This window comes from Teleopsis dalmanni, chromosome 1 (assembly GCF_002237135.1).
Source record: "Teleopsis dalmanni isolate 2A chromosome 1, ASM223713v2, whole genome shotgun sequence".
NCBI classification, from domain to species: Eukaryota; Metazoa; Arthropoda; class Insecta; order Diptera; family Diopsidae; genus Teleopsis; species Teleopsis dalmanni.
In genome coordinates this window covers 69666478-69684686 of record NC_051846.1, presented here as the reverse complement: position 1 = coordinate 69684686, position 18209 = coordinate 69666478, and the positions used below count along the sequence as shown (strand labels likewise).

General features: G+C 28.4%; 1 long non-coding RNA gene across 2 annotated transcripts; it reads right to left on the bottom strand.

The window, feature by feature from the left end:
- Positions 1–11682: 11682 nt before the first annotated feature.
- On the bottom strand, positions 11683–17116 carry LOC119673273. 2 transcript variants are annotated; one of them, XR_005252033.1, is made up of 3 exons: positions 16984–17116; positions 11772–12268; positions 11683–11702 (listed from the first exon to the last, which is right to left on the bottom strand). It is a non-coding gene; the product is annotated as an uncharacterized LOC119673273 (long non-coding RNA). The 2 variants fall into 2 exon arrangements; XR_005252034.1 differs by lacking the exon at positions 16984–17116 and adding an exon at positions 13361–13788.
- Between the last annotated feature and the right edge of the window lie 1093 nt (positions 17117–18209).

Sequence of the window (18209 nt, the reverse complement as noted above, 5' to 3'; positions counted from 1 at the left end):
ACCAGAAAAATTTTAGTTTGAAAAATTAATAAGCTTCCACTGTAGTGTACCCAGGCAACCGAATTCTTTCGGAAATGGTGTGGTTACTCCATGTTTAATTTCATTCACTCCATTAAGTGTTTTGTAACGCAGTGGATTTTTAAGAGCAACTTTTGGATATTGTTCCACTAGTAAATTATTTTCTAAAATGCTAATGGAAGAACCTGTATCAATAAGACATCTTATTTTCTGTTTTCCTATAGTAATACTAATTATGGGTAGGGTATGCCGTGAGGCGGTATTATAAAATTTAATTTAGTTTCTCTATTTTGCTGCGATTCTTGAAGAGTACCAATTTCCATGGGTTCAGGGGCTGTTCTTGAGTTATGTATATCAATGCTCATGTGAGTATTTCTGGTTTGTCTCGAACCATTATTCCTACGGTTATGGTCAGTTTTATGGTAATTCTGTCTGTAATTATTTTGTGTGTACCTTTCGTTTTGATATTCATTGGTTTGTCTCGAATCATTATTCCTACGGTTATGGTCAGTTTCATAGCAAATCTGTCTGTAATTATTTTGTGTATACTTTTCGTTTTGATTTTCATTACTATATCGTCTAGTTGTGTTGTTTTTATTCGTACTTTGTGTAGTATACGAATTCTGATTAGAGAAGGTTCTAAGCGTGGGTGAGAGCTGCTCTCTATATATAGGGTCTGTTTTCTTAAATGGGAAGCAGTTATGGATTTAGTGAAAGTATTGAACAAGTGAAAAGATGCTGTGAAGCGTTTGACAAGTAATAGATGAATTAAGAAAAAGTCCAGTAATGAATAGTGAACAGGGATAAAGTAGAGGAAAAGACTCAGCTGAAGTGAATCTTCAAAGATATGTCAAAGTAAATAATATTTAAAAGTGGACATAAGACAAATATGATAAAAAGAAATAAAGTGAACAATATTAAGGATAATATTAAAATTTGGATTTAGGATGAACAATTTAGTAAATAAAATATAAATTGTAATTTATATGAGAAAATAGTGATATTGTAATATAAATTATGGTGTATAAACGAAACCATATGTTAAGACTAAAAATTTATAAGTTATAAACAAATAATAAATTATATGAACTAATAGTATAAAGAAAATGAATGTGGAGTTTTACTATTATTATGGGAACAGTGTTTTGGAGATTTGGAGGTAGGATAGCATCACGTTTCTGGATATACAACATTCATCCATCCAAAGTTGATATTCAACAATTTTACGGAATTGTATATTACGTTTTAAATATACAATATATAATACGAATATACCTTTTAAAAATACATCTCTAAGATCACCTTACATAAAAAGTATAATACAACACCACAATTAATAAATTATTGTTTTTTTACCTTCTTTCGTCATTTTTAGGAAAGTCATACATTCCCTTAACCCATTTCGTACCTCCGTGTGGTACACCATACGGCTAACTTTGAAAATTATTTAAAAATATATAAAAGTAATTAATTCAATGTTTTTTATTTTTGTTACTTAGTTTGATATCTTAATAATATAAAAATACATATTTTGAACAGTTTTCATCTGTTCATGAGTTTACCTGGTCCGTAATAAAAAGTGACCAAAAAAATGCTTTTTTTAATTAAATGAAAATTAAAATAAATAGAAATAAAAACTAATATATTTGTTATAATATGTTTTCACAAAACTCCAATTATAATTTTCATAATTTTTGCCGGCGCCTTAGTAACAGTTACTTGCCACCAGACGTCGGCGAAAAAAGGCGTGTGGTGAACCACACGCTGGGTCCCATAACAATATAATGATGAAACAATGCCATATAAATGTTTGTCGTTAGGTAATGAAATAAAATGAAAGTAATCTCTCTAATAAATATAACACTCTTTTAATTAACTTAAACTTGTGTTTTTTACTATTTATAATAGTAAAAGGTCTATTTTGAAATTTGATTGCTGGTTGAGTTAGTCTGAATTTGATTATTTTATATAGGGCTTACATTTGTTCATGCTAAAAGTTCTGTATTTAATATTTTACTGTAAATAAATTATAATGACGTGCCTAAGATATCTAAGAAATCAGGAACTATTGCATATTATTGACAATTGGAGCGAAGATGACTCATTAGTGCCAAGTGACATTCTGCTACCTATTGAATAATAATGTTTGCCACCTGATAATGTTCCTGGTGAATCGGACAGGAACCGGACACCTGACGATAATGAAATATCAACAAACATTACATGCGACTTTAAAATTTTGTTCCCTTTTTTGAATTCCGCGTGTCTAATTTTGAGATGGTATTTAGGTGCTATTGACGGTGTATACGAATCAAATGCACAAGATTATGGTGGTCTTGTAGAAATGCCTGTGTCGCAACTATTCACATTGGAACTTGTAAAACCATTACGTTTCGGTTATAAGCTATGAACCCTTTCTTTGGATAGTGGATATGTGTTCCAGTTTCTGCTATACTCCAGTGCTCCTGACAAATACAACAAACAATTGGAAATCGGTGCATTAGTTGTAAAGAAATTATTGAGCCATTGTGAGTATCCATTGCAACATACTGTATCATTCCGTTGATGTGCAACGCTATAGCAGAGAGAAAAAAAAAGGTTGGTGTCCCGCAGCCTCAAGTTATCAACAGCTACTACCGATACATGGGTGGCATCGATTTACATGACAATGGAGTTGCTAACTATCGTATCGAGAATAGAAGCAAAATGGGGTGGTGGCCATTATGGTTACAGTGTTTAGATACCGCTGTAGTAAACGCTTGGAAACTAAATTGCTTTGTCGCTGCTTCTACCAACATAAAACCGATGCCTGGATGCCTGAATTAGACTTCCTGACCAGAAACCTTCGTCTTTCATCAAAAAACTCAATGTTCATTACAAAAGCTACCGCTTACAATGATTTGAAAAACAAAAGTCACAGTGCTGCAGAAAATGTTTATCTTTCGGGAAATTTACCAAAGCCACAGTTTTTATATATGAAAAGCGTCATTTAAATGGTCATGTAGAAAATTACTTTAAAATGTTCTATGAAAACAAATAATATTACATTAATATTATTTGTTTATATTACGCAAATAACCTTATCTATTTTATATAATATAATACATATGTAATAATTCAAATATATTTTTTGATTAATAAATATTTGAAAAGCATAAAACATTGAATTTTATACTAAACGTGTACTTTATACAACTTACAATGATACTTACTTCACCATAAAAGTAACTAAGGACGTGTGCGAGTTAGGCTAAGTTGATGCTAAACCAAATGGGAGATTTTTTGGGATTTTTTGCACTGCACACATCACCACATTATCGGCACAACTTAGAATTTCCCTCATTTAGAACGCAACTTAGCCTAACTCGCACACGACCTAAATACTATATTTGCGAACAAAACACATATAAAAATGTTTGAACTATCGAAGAGAGAAAAATGTGCTATGGGGCCCAGCGTGTGGTTGACCACACGGCACTTTTCCGGAAAACTACTTTTCAAAAAAAAAATTTAATTTTGCAGGGAATAATTTGAACGTAAAATAAGACCTTTCTGAAAATTTCACCATAAAATTTCGCATCCCATTACGCAATTCCGCACCATTTTTAAATATTAATAATAATATATAATAATTACTATAATAATAATTATAATATATATAATTATTTTTTCAAAGAAACTTATTCACTACTTTTTATAACTCAGTTTGATTTGACTACGTTTTTCAGTTTTTGGCGCATTTCTCCTGTCAAAATAACTAAATAAAACCCAATTTGCGCTCTTCATATTGCTCTTTCGTAATAAAAAAAATTAAGACCGTTCGTGGTGGTGAAACGTTCGACCACGTAAATTATATTGAGAGTGTATTGGTTGGTTTTTTTTGTTTACATTTACACAGCGGCACCATTATGCCAGCGCTGAAAAAGTAAGCGAGAAGGAGATAGCTCTTCGTTTTTATTTTTCCTTGTTTTCGACATTTATGTTCGACTCAGGCAATTTCGGGGTTGAAATTATAAAAGAATGAAGAAGAAAAGAATTTGAATATGAATAATTTCTTGTTTTATCTGCATTGTATACATTTAGTCTGTTTTTGATTTTAGTAAAGTGCGTAATATTAGTGAACAATTTTTAATTTTTAAAATCAAAATAAAATAAAAAATATAAATAAAATATAATTTGTGAATTTAAAATAAACTTACTGTAAGTATATGCAAAATTAAGTAAATATATTTAAAATGATAATTATAATTTTTGTTTTGTATTATATAGATGCATACTGTAAGACATTATAAATGTTTGGTGAAAAAGAAAAAGGAGGAATTTTTATCGTTTAAAAAAGAAGGTATAAATGAAACAGGGAATTTTAATCGTGCATTTATTAAAATATTTTATTCTTTTATAGAAAATGATTTTCAAAATTTTGGTTCGAAAACAACACCTTCCTGCAGTACAGCTGAACATATTAATGGTGATATTAATAAGTTAATATTTAAATAAATTAATATGAAAATATGTTAACAATTTATTATGTAAATGAGATAATATTTAAATAAATTAACATGTAAATAATTATATATAAATAATTTAAAATGTAAATAAGTTAATATGATATATAAATATGTTATATTCTTTTATGTAAATATTAATACTTTAATTTTATAAACCATAAACATAAAATATAATTTATCCAAAAAAATTTTTAGTATTTTATTTAAAAATCAATAGCATAGGTAAAATTGACAAAGGTAAGCTAACATGTCAGCGCTGATATGTTGCATTACAAATTCGAAAAAGTAAGCGAACATGTCAGCGCTGAAATGTTGCATTACAAATTCGAAAAGGTAAGCGAGCATGTCAGCGCTGAAATGTTGCATTACAAATTTAAAAAGGTAATTCAGCGCTTACCCGCAATGACATGCACGTATTAAAGTAATTAGGAGTTTCCTTTGAATAATCAGCGCTAGGCATTACCATTCCAGCTTTTTCAATGTCGAGATTTACTGCCACAGTGGTCTGCTTGTTATAATGGCCAGAGCAGGCCTCGTTTTGAACATGATGAAGAACGTCCACTGTGGACGTTTGGCTTCTGAAGCCAAACTGCACGGGGGCAGAATGCAGTTATCCGAAGAGAAGGACTTCAGCTTGCCGGCTATGATTACAGTCATGCCACAGCAATTGTTGTTGCTTTCAATACAAAATGATAATTTGACACTAGCAGTTCACTTCATTTTGCATTGAAAGCAACAACAATTGCCATGACGTGACTGCAATCACAATTCCATTTATTTCATTGATTAGACGCAGGGTTTGAATTGCTGTTGCTAATTGCATTGCTTGCATAATTGCTAACGCATTGCATATGAAAATGAAATAAGAATATGCATTAGCAACAGCAAAAAACGTAAACTGGTTTCATTTTGATTGCTTGCTAATAGTCAATTTTACATTTTTGACTATTATGCATTTGGAATATATGCAACGTGCTTGCTTATGCGTTAGTTGCTTGTGTTTTGCTATTAGCAAATGTGTATGGATTTCTTTTTTTGTTTTTGTTTTAAGGGAATGTGTACGCATTATTTCTTTGTCAATTATGATGTGTGCGTACAATTTGTATGCAATTAATATAATTTTATTTGTAATTAGATTATGCCTAAACTTATGTTTATTTTAATTATTAAATTTATGATATATATGATATATATATATATATATAGATAGATATACAGTGCTGTGCATAACAAAAGCAACCAAAATTTGCCCATCAAATAAATAAGTTTTTTGTCTACTTTTTACTTTTCATTCAAAAATCTAAATACACAGTTTTATTTGTTATTGTATTAGCTATTATAAAAAAACAACAAAATCTACAATTCTTCATAACGGGTTAAATAATTCACAAAAATAATGAGATATTGCGAAATGCGGCTGTGCAGAACAATAGCAACTTTATTTATTATATTAAATTTTTGTATTATTTTTCTAAATTTTGTATAAAGTCCTTTGCTTTTTATTACTTGGGCACTTCTACGGATCATAGGTGATATTAAATTGTTAATAAAACTATTTGGAATTTTACACCATTCATCTTTCATGACCTCAAACATTTGGAAACTTTTCGACCCCCAAAGCGACGTTTGAGAATACCAAAATGTTCTCAATTGAATTAAAATCAGGTGTTTGGGCTGGCTAATCTAAAATTGGAATTCCATTTTTCAAAATCCATTCTCTTATCAGCTTTATGGTGTGTTTTGAGTCGTTATCGCACTGATATACCCGTCGGAGTGACATTTCTCATCCGCCATGGGGTACCATACGGCTTTCTAAAATTTTTTTGTACACATGTTGGGCTATTATTTGATGAATTTCATAAAAAGATCTTAGTCTAAATCCTGAAAAGAACGCTCAAATTATTACTGACCCACGTCCATGCTTCACAGTCGCTTGGCAGTTACGCGAATACAAACGTTTTTCTTTTTCACGACGTACTGTGCACATCCCATCAGAATCAAAGATGTTAAATTTTGATTTATTGCTGAAAAAAATTATTTTCCATTTAGTAAGAGTCTAATTTAAGTGATTCCATGCGAAATTTGATCTAAATGAAGTATATTAATATTAATTAAAAGGCAAAACAAAAATCTACCTCTTTTGCTAATGCTTTTTAGTCAACATTGGTTTTTTAACTGATCTGTAACTTTTGAAACCGGCTTCGAGAGTAAGCCTGCGTACAGTACTAGAGTCAACACCTTGTTTAAGCTCGGCTACGACCTTTCTCAACGACACGAATGGTTGTTTTTTTTGTAATTCTTATGATGTTTCGATCAATTCTACAAGTAATCTTAAGAGAGGCTTCATCCAAATAAACAGTTTTAACGGTATTTTGTCAAATTATGTTTTTTTATAAGCTGCGAAACAATAAACTAATTAATTTTAAATATTTTGGCTATTTCATTTGAGCACTGCCATTTAAATATTTTTCAATTCTTGCTTCTTTAAACTTCAAAGTATACTTGTCACGAGTCATGATAGAAACGTACTTCCATTACATGATTTAACATTAAACTATTCTGTGTTTATGTTCTAATTTGCTTAAAAACATAAATCACAGCATAAAAATGCAAAAAATCAAAAAAATATCTTGCTAGAATGCACTTTGGTCATAGATCTATCATTGATCTTGTCTCAGTTGCTATTGTTTTGCACAGCCGCATTTCGCAATATTTTATTATTTGTGTGAATTAATTAACCCGTTATGAAGAATTGTAGATTTTGTTGTTTTTTTATAATAGCTAATACAATAACAAATAAAACTGTGTATTTAGATTTTTGAATGAAAAGTAAAAAGTAGACAAAAAACTTATTTATTTGATGGGCAAATTTTGGTTGCTTTTGTTATGCACAGCACTGTATATCTATCTATATATATATATATATATCATATATATCATAAATTTAATAATTAAAATAAACATAAGTTTAGGCATAATCTAATTACAAATAAAATTATATTAATTGCATACAAATTGTACGCACACATCATAATTGACAAAGAAATAATGCGTACACATTCCCTTAAAACAAAAACAAAAAAAGAAATCCATACACATTTGCTAATAGCAAAACACAAGCAACTAACGCATAAGCAAGCACGTTGCATATATTCCAAATGCATAATAGTCAAAAATGTAAAATTGACTATTAGCAAGCAATCAAAATGAAACCAGTTTACGTTTTTTGCTGTTGCTAATGCATATTCTTATTTCATTTTCATATGCAATGCGTTAGCAATTAGTCGTTTGTCAAAAATTGACTGGTCAATATTTATGCATTAGTCAAAATATGGTTGCTTTTGCTAATTTTCAGCAAGCAATTCAAACCCTGATTAGACGTTAAAAATATTGTGACGACTAAATTTTTTGAATAAATTTTAGTCACACAATACGCATTTCACACGTTCACATTCTTACACGTTTCACAAAATGCTGACGTCAAAGATAACTATAATTAAATAAAATTTGATGTTATGTACTCCAACATATCTAACATATGCTATACATACCTTGAAATACCCTGACGAATATTGATTTTAATTAATATAGTTCGAACTATATTAATTAAAATAAATTTAAATTATTTTCCCGAACTGCATGAAACACATTTTAGTAAAAAAAACAAAGCATAATCAAAACAAAAATAGAAAAAAATGAGAAATGTCATTTATTAATTTGCTTTGTGCATTTCGGTTGATCGCCAAAAATTGCAGCGGATAATAGGAAAAAAAGCTGCGAGTGTAATTTAAAGCTTTCAGAAGTCTACAACAGAATGCCTGATGAGGGGAAATGTTGAGGGTATTGACCGAACAACGGCTAACAAAAAAGTCCGCTCGACGCAGTTAGAAAAAAAGGAGAATAAAAGGCGCAAGCGGAGAAGTTTTCGGTCTCTTGGCTCGTGGTTATGTTAAACGAAACGCAACGTACCGGTGGTGTGAATTACTCAGTTTTGTCCATATAAAGAAATAATTAATTCAAAAATTATTTATAAACTAAATTTTGATTTACAACTTTAATTATTTTTTTTTGAAAAAAATTAAAAATTGCTTAAGAGCAAAAAGTGTAAAATAAAACTTTGATTTTTACTAATAAAATTTATTTTGGTGCTCGGGATAATAGTGATAATAGCCCCAGTATAAAAGAAATAGTTGACGGCTTTAACAGTGGTTAACTAAAAGATTTTGTACTGGTGCTCGTTCGAAGATTATAAACGTGTTGACACCATAATCAAACGACGTGGCGCGGCTTTGGTGTCTCTTTGTCTCCGATACGTGGCAAAGTTTAAGGTGATTGGCGGTTCCTGATAATCAACGCTGGACATTGTAAGCTGCCCTGATGTACCAGAGAGGGTAAGGCTTATATATATATATATATAAAATACAGAAGTCAACAAATAATATGTATAAAACTCGAAATTAAACCGAAAACAGGATATTTGTGGAAAAAATTTTATTCTGTAATATGCAAATTTAATCTCAAATAATTATAAAGTGTAACATTAAAAATTTAATTACTGAATCCACAATTAAGGAATGTAAAAATATTATATAAAAATTCTAAGTGAAATATCAAAGTAATCTTCCCTTATATTTTTATTTAAAAACATTTGATGAGTTTTTTTTTATAAATTTTGTTGTATGTAAATGAACACAAAGAAGGCATTTATAAACGTGAAACTTAAAACATGATTAATTAATATTATTTGATTATTATTAACTACGAGTAATTATAAAGACATTATTTGAAAAAAATTGTTTTTTTATTTAAAATACAAATTGTTCAATAAAATTGAAATCAGTTAAATATTATTTGATTATTATTATTTACGAGTAATTGCAAAGACATTATTTGGAAAATTGGTTTTTTTTTTATTCAAAAATACAAATTGTTCGATAAAAATTGAAATCAGTTAAATATTATTTGATTATTATTAACTACGAGTACTTGTAAAGACAGTATTTGATAAATTGGTTTTTTTTTTTTATTTAAAAATACAAATTGTTCAATAAAATTGAAATCAGTTAAATATTATTTGATTATTATTATTTATGAGTAATTGTAAAGAGATTATTTGATAAATTGTTTTTATTTAAAATACATTGATTGTTATACATATATTACCAATTGTTTAATAAAGAAAAAAACTTGAATTCGAAAATAATTACTTTGTTACGACATCTTACTTCAACGGTAGAAACGACATTAGTTGAACGCTGGGTCCCCGCGAATAGAAATTTTCTTGTAAGACCTTGGACTAGGCTGAGAACTACCCCGGCTAGGAAAAAGTAGGTTCATTACAATATAAATAATTATACAACCAACTGAACTGCAAAGTTAAGCTGCTTTGCTATAAACAGCTTATTCGCGCCTTATTCACGTACGCCTTTCACTATTTGGTCTGCAATCTCTTTCGCCCATATGGAAAGAATCCGTCTTTTCGAGATATATATGTTCTTTGTTTTTGGTTGAAACTTTTAAGAAAAAAATGTATTTGAAACAAATGAAACTCTAAATTATTTGAGTTTATAGAATTTTTCTTTGATGTTGTGGTGCTTTTATGTACTTTTAACCATTATATATCATTCATATATATGGTATATAAATTAATTTCTTTTAAGGTTTTTCAATAATTTTTGTAATTTATATGTAATTATTTTCCTTAAACTTTTACATTGTATAAAAATTATATGCACTTAATTCAATTACCGATATTGATTTAAACAACATTTGCTTTTAAATTCACTTCAATTACTACTAAATCAAATTTTTTTTAATATAATAATAAAATATGTAGGAATTGTACTGCTTATAAGATCTTTTCAAATGTGGACTCGGTTATCTCCTCCGTTACTCGCGGTCACTTTTTAAATACCTGTTCACCGTCTCGGTATTTCATTATTTTAACGGTGTATAATGCTGCCGTTATTCATATAGTCCAACTTTTTAGTATTGCAGATAATTGTTGGGATTATTATAAATGGGTGTTGGAACACAAATGCTCGATTAATTTCATCACACGTATTTCATTGATATGTTAATTTATTACCACTATTTAAACAAGGATATGTATTGTTTTTAATTGTTAAAAATCTTGAATCTTTTTATTTAATCTCCTTCAGTACCTTTCATTTACAATTTTAATTCACGAAAATTTACAAAAATAAAAAAAATCTTCACAGGTACAAAAAAATTTCTCTCGCACATATAAAAATCATAAAAGTCTTCGAACAGCACTGCACTCGGACTTATATTTTCCGATATCTTGACAGTATCCAAAACACACCTTTTATACGACAGTTTATTCCGAGGTTTTAAAGGTACAAACGCGATCAGCACACTGGCCCATAAGGGCTATCGCGAAGACGGAACCTTTTAGGGCATTGACCTTAATCTTCCACTTACCGTAGTAACGTAGTAAACAAAGAGTCCTAATGTAATTGTTAAGCTCAATGTAGTTTCAACTGGGGAGGTTGGACCTCATGTAGATGAGACAATCATTTGCCTAATGCATTGTGAAGGAAGGGGTAGGTCAGCATTAAAAATATTTAAAACGATGGGGTATTCGCTAGAAACAGCCATTACTCGAAACAGCTGTATGGTCAGCTAAAAATTCAATTAACTAAAAATTCCGTTTTTACAATTCACTACTGTTCGAAACCTCTCAGTTACATTTTATAATTTTTTACTTGTTATGCCATGATTTTAATTAGAAAATAATTAATAATCAATTTAAAAATAAAATATTTTTGTTATAATTTGGTACTATTCAAAAACCTTTGCATTAGCAAAACAGTTTTCTTTCATCGTATTTATCTTTAAAAACTACATTCGTTTAATTTTGGAGAATCGCTCAATTTTATAAGAAACTTATAAATAAAGTTTTCAATTGAAAATTAAAGGATAACTTCAAAATACCATATGAATTAAACGAAAAATTGCTTCACATTCGGTTATACTTTTTATAATAGAAAAGATTTTTACTTTCTACAATCCATAATAATCGATGAAACTATTTTCCAGAATTGATAGAACCCTAGTTTAATGGACAATAAAATTTGCAACATTGGTGACTTTCCTTGTTCTAGTATTCTATTTTATTAAGAAAATATTCTCAGTAATGTCGTTCAGTTATATCTAAATGAGTCATAAATATTGTTATATTGTATATATTGTATATAAATTTTAAAATACAAATATATGTACATTTTTCCTTTGTAAATTAAATTGTTCTTTTTTATTTTCACAATCACTCTTCATTTGTCATTAGAGATGTTGTAACATATATTCGCCTTGCATAAAAATTTCTTCTTGGATAGGTGCATATTTGGTTAAACTTCCCGTTAATATTACTTTCCATTTAAGTCTTTTTTTATCTAAATTCGAAATTTTAAGCCCACATTTAAATGGATTAAAAATAATTTCCTTCTTTTTTATCGCATACATTTTGTCAAATAAATTTCGATTTCATCCATGAGCTTTTTAACATCCATCGCACTAGTAATTCGTATGAAATGCGAAAAAAAACATCAGATACAGAATCCGACAGGTCTAGTATTTTAGTGATGACATTGACTCCATATCGCATAATTTAATAGACCTAATCAGCTGTAAGCAGTAAGCAATAAGCCGCGTGATGTCATGATATTCCAAATTGTATATGGTACAGTAACAGCTTTGGTAGGATTTACAAGCAACATTATCTATAAGTATAAATTAATATTTTATTGACTTCTTTTTAATTAAAAATTAGTTTGAGTTTAAATAGTTAGTGAAATTATTACAATCATGATTTTATATAGATACTTAGGTGTGGCTAGGTAATAGCTTAGGTGAATAAAAAGGAGGGTAAATAATATAAAGAGATAGAATCTTTATAGTATACACATTAGACTGTTTTCACACCTATTTCTTATATTGTTTAGAGCACTATTTGTGCTCAGTATTCATTTATTATTCATTTAAATAATAAATAATGAGCCACATTATTTTTATTATTTAACAAGACTAATTCGGTATATACTTTGTGATAATGATTGAAATTATATATTTTCAATTTGAGTTCATGTAACCGTAAACATATGCATATATTATACCTTTATACTATAATATATTATAATTATTGTTCTGCGATTGACACAGAACTATTCATTTTATTTAAAAATTATTCTTATCGCTGCACATTAATTGAGTTTATAATGAAATGAAAACTTCAATAATAAAATATGTAGACAGTGTGGTACCCGCATAACACCAATTTGTTTGGCAGAGGTTCATGTTAAGTAAATATGGTATGTGATTCATTGCAGAGGAACTTAAGGGTGAAATATAGAAAATATATTAATATTAATATATATCATATTGTCAGTTCTTCCGTTTTTCAGTATTTGAATTGATAAAGAAATGACTTTGAATATTTTTTCAAATGTTCTCATTTTTATCCCTCGAAAACAGACAGACTCTTTTATGTTGAAGCAGATATGTTATGTTGGATAATATCGGATTATTGAAATAAAGTTTTATATTATTCAACCCATAGGGAATATGTTTTCCGATATCTTTTTACTACCTAAAAGGTACTAACTTTACTATATTACACAAAACTTACATATATGTGAAAAATATAAAAACAGCTTAATTCTTATTAAACTTAGACTAGGTGCTCTCTAGTAATAACAAAATTTAAATTTATTAATAATATTATCAAGATATTTTGAAGTTACAAAACTGCTATAGACAAGTGCAGGCATTTCACCTGGACGCATGTTAAATACAACTTTCATACCGGTACCTACATCGTGTTTTTATACTTTCTTCCTCATCTCATTCCATGTACAAAGTCTTGTCAACCTTTTGTGTGTTTGCTGTGAAATGGGCATTTTGTTACAGCAGTAGCAACAAGAACAGCAACAACAACAACAACAACAACAACAACAACAGATAATACAATAGAATCGTTGGCCTATTTCAGTTAACACTTTTATTTGTTAATTTCTTAAATAAACTTAATCAACTGACGATTATAGTTAACAATGAAATTTATGGACTAATATTGCTGAAGTGTTCTTGCTGAAGTTTCAATATTCATGCATTTCATCACTCTCCAAGATGCCAACTATATAATCACCAAAAATCGATTCATCTCTCTGCCACTTGTTTAATTTTTCCAGTAATAATTTCTTTCAAATGATATATGTACGTCGTATTAATCTTTTTAATTGTTACTGATTCATTTTTTATAACTTTTGGATCAGTTTTGTTGTTAAGTGCAACTGATTTCATTTTAAATTTACATTGTCAATTTATCTTATAAATTCATTGTAAGTTGATATTGTTAGATTATAAATAATTTACTTTACTTTTAAATTTAAGTAATTTCCTCCATTTACTTTATTTGTTTTTTAGTTGTCGTTTGATAACTGTCATTTACAGTGGTGGCAATAAATATGTTCTTTGATATTGAAATGACATGTTTAATAGTGTATAGTGTACATAATATTATTCGGACAAAACACTTCCACATTAGGCTTTTAGAACAAAATCTTGTAAAATTTTTTCTTATATGAGGTTAGGATTATGTAAATTGAAATGGATTTAGTGCTAGACTTCAAAGAGAAATTAAAATAAGGCATTTTAAAACTGTTTATTTGGTCTGCAATCTCTTTCGCCCATATGGAAAGAATCCGTCTTTTCGAGATATATATGTTCTTTGTGTTTGGTTGAAACTTTTAAGAAAAAAAATGTATTTGAAACAAATGAAACTCTAAATTATTTGAGTTTATAGAATTTTTCTTTGATGTTGTGGTGCTTTTATGTATTTTTAACCATTATATATCATTCATATATATGGTTTATAAATTAATATCTTTTAAGGTTTTTCAATAATTTTTGTAATTTCTATGTAATTATTTTCCTTAAACTTTTACATTGTATAAAAATTATGTGCACTTATTTCATTTACCGATATTGATTTAAACAATATTTGCTTTTAAATTCACTTCAATTACTACTTATTTATAAAATAAATTGTTATATATCATAACAAAAAAATATGTTTTAAATTATTTAAATTTCTTTTCTTAATTTATGTTTAACTAAATTATATATATATATATATATATATGCATAATTTTTTAATTGATTCGTATTATTATGTTTAAGATTTCTCCTCAAAACAAAATTTTTCTTATGAATTTTAAATTTAAAATCAAATTTTTTTTTATATAATAATAAAATATGTAGGAATTGTACTGCTTATAAGATCTTTTCAAATGTGGACTCGGTTATCACCTCCGTTACTCGCGGTCACTTTTTAAATACCTGTTCACCGTCTCGGTATTTCATTATTTTAACGGTGTATAATGCTGCCGTTATTCATATAGTCCAACTTTTTAGTATTGCAGATGATTGTTGGAATTATTATAAATGAGTGTTGGAACACCTATGCTCGATTAATTTCATCACACGTATTTCATTGATATGTTAATTTATTACCACTATTTAAACAAGGATATGTATTGTTTTTAATTGTTAAAAATCTTGAATCTTTTTATTTAATCTCCTTCAGTACCTTTCATTTACAATTTTAATTCACGAAAATTTACAAAAATAAAAAAAATCTTCACAGGTACAAAAAAATTTCTCCCGCACATATAAAAATCATAAAAGTCTTCGAACAGCACTGCACTCGGACTTATATTTTCCGATATCTTGACAGTATCCAAAACACACCTTTTATACGACAGTTTATTCCGAGGTTTTAAAGGTACAGACGCGATCAGCACACTGGCCCATAAGGGCTATCGCGAAGACGGAACCTTTTAGGGCATTGACCTTAATCTTCCACTTACCGTAGTAACGTAGTAAACAAAGAGTCCTAAGGTAATTGTTAAGCTCAATGTACTTTCAACTGGGGAGGTTGGACCTCATGTAGATGAGACAATCATCTGCGTAGCAGATTTGCCTAATGCATTGTGAAGGAAGGGGTAGGTCAGCATTAAAAATATTTAAAAGGATGGGGTATTCGCTAGAAACAGCCATTACTCGAAACAGCTGTATGGTCAGCTAAAAATTCAATTAACTAAAAATTCCGTTTTTACAATTCACTATTGTTCGAAACCTCTCAGTTACATTTTATAATTTTTTACTTGTTATGCCATGATTTTAATTATAAAATAATTAATAATCGATTTAAAAATAAAATGTTTTTGTAATAATTTGGTACTATTCAAAAACCTTTGCATTAGCAAAACAGTTTTCTTCGTAATTTTCGTCGTATTTATCTTTAAAAACTACATTCGTTTAATTTTGGAGAATCGCTCAATTTTATAAGAAACTTATAAATAAATTGTTCAATTGAAAATTAAAGGATAACTTCAAAATACCATATGAATTAAACGAAAAATTGCTTCATATTCGGTTATACTTTTTATAATAGAAAAGATTTTTACTTTCTACAATCCATAATAAGCGATGAAACTATTTTCCAGAATTGATAGAACCCTAGTTTAATGGACAATAAAATTTGCAACATTGGTGACTTTTCTTGTTCTAGTATTCTATTTTATTAAGAAAATATCCTCAGTAATGTCGTTCAGTTATATCTAAATGAGACATAAATATTGTTATATTGTATATAATTTTTAAAATACAAATATATGTACATTTTTCCTTTGTAAATTAAATTGTTCTTTTTTATTTTCACACTATTTCACACTATATTATACCTTTCCACTATTATATTTATAGTTCTGCGATTGACACAGAACTATTCATTTTATTTAGAAATTATTCTTATCGCTGCACATTAGTTGAGTTTATAATGAAGTGAAAACTTCAATAATATAATATGTAGACAGTGTGTTACCCGCATAACACCAATTTGTTTGACAGAGGTTCATGTTAAGTAAATATGGTATGTGATTCATTGCAGAGGAACTTAAGGGTGAAATATAGAAAATATATTAATATTAATATATATCATATTGTCAGTTCTTCCGTTTTTCAGTATTTGAATTGATAAAGAAATGACTTTGAATATTTTTTCAAATGTTCTCATTTTTATCCCTCGAAAACAGACAGACTCTTTTATGTTGAAGGAGATATGTTATGTTGGATAATATCGGATTATTGAAATAAAGTTTTATATTATTCAACCCATAGGGAATATGTTTTCCGATAACTTTTTACTACCTAAAAGGTACTAACTTTACTATATTTCACAAAACTTACATATATGTGAAAAATATAAAAACAGCTAAATTCTTATTAAACTTAGACTAGGTGCTCTCTAGTAATAACAAAATTTAAATTTATTAATAATATTATCAAGATATTTTGAAGTTACAAAACTGCTATAGACAAGTGCAGGCATTTCACCTGGACGCATGTTAAATACAACTTTCATACCGGTACCTACATCGTGTTTTTATACTTTCTTCCTCATCTCATTCCATGTACAAAGTCTTGTCAACCTTTTGTGTGTTTGCTGTGAAATGGGCATTTTGTTACAGCAGTAGCAACAAGAACAGCAACAACAACAACAACAACAACAACAACAACAACAACAACAACAACAACAGATAATACAATAGAATCGTTGGCCTATTTCAGTTAACACTTTTATTTGTTAATTTCTTAAATAAACTTAATCAACTGACGATTATAGTTAACAATGAAATTTATGGACTAATATTGCTGAAGTGTTCTTGCTGAAGTTTCAATATTCATGCATTTCATCACTCTCCAAGATGCCAACTATATAATCACCAAAAATCGATTCGTCTCTCTGCCACTTGTTTAATTTTTCCAGTAATAATTTCTTTCAAATGATATATGTACGTCGTATTAATCTTTTTAATTGTTACTGATTCATTTTTTTTAACTTTTGGATCAGTTTTGTTGTTAAGTGCAACTGATTTCATTTTAAATTTACATTGTCAATTTATCTTATAAATTCATTGTAAGTTGATATTGTTAGATTATAAATAATTTACTTTACTTTTAAATTTAAGTAATTCCCTCCTTTTACTTTATTTGTTTTTTAGTTGTCATTTGATAACCGTCATTTACAGTGGTGGCAATAAATATGTTCTTTGACATTGAATTGACATGTTTAATAGTGTATAGTGTACATAATAGGTCTGTTCCACGAACTACTCATAGTAAAACATAAGTAAACAGAAGTAAAATTTACACAAAAATACTTGAAAATTTGCTGGTGGAACGCGCTTGTGTATACACAGTGTTTACTCAAAGTTACTATGAGTAGCTCGTGGAACAGACCTAATATTATTTGGACAAAACACTTCCACATTAGGCTTTTAGAACAAAATCTTGTAAAATTTTTCTTATATGAGGTTAGGATTATGTAAATTGAAATGGATTTAGTGCTAGACTTCAAAGAGAAATTAAAATAAGGCATTTTAAAACTGTTTATTTGGTCTGCAATCTCTTTCGCCCATATGGAAAGAATCCGTCTTTTCGAGATATATATGTTCTTTGTGTTTGGTTGAAACTTTTAAGAAAAAAAATGTATTTGAAACAAATGAAACTCTAAATTATTTGAGTTTATAGAATTTTTCTTTGATGTTGTGGTGCTTTTATGTATTTTTAACCATTATATATCATTCATATATATGATTT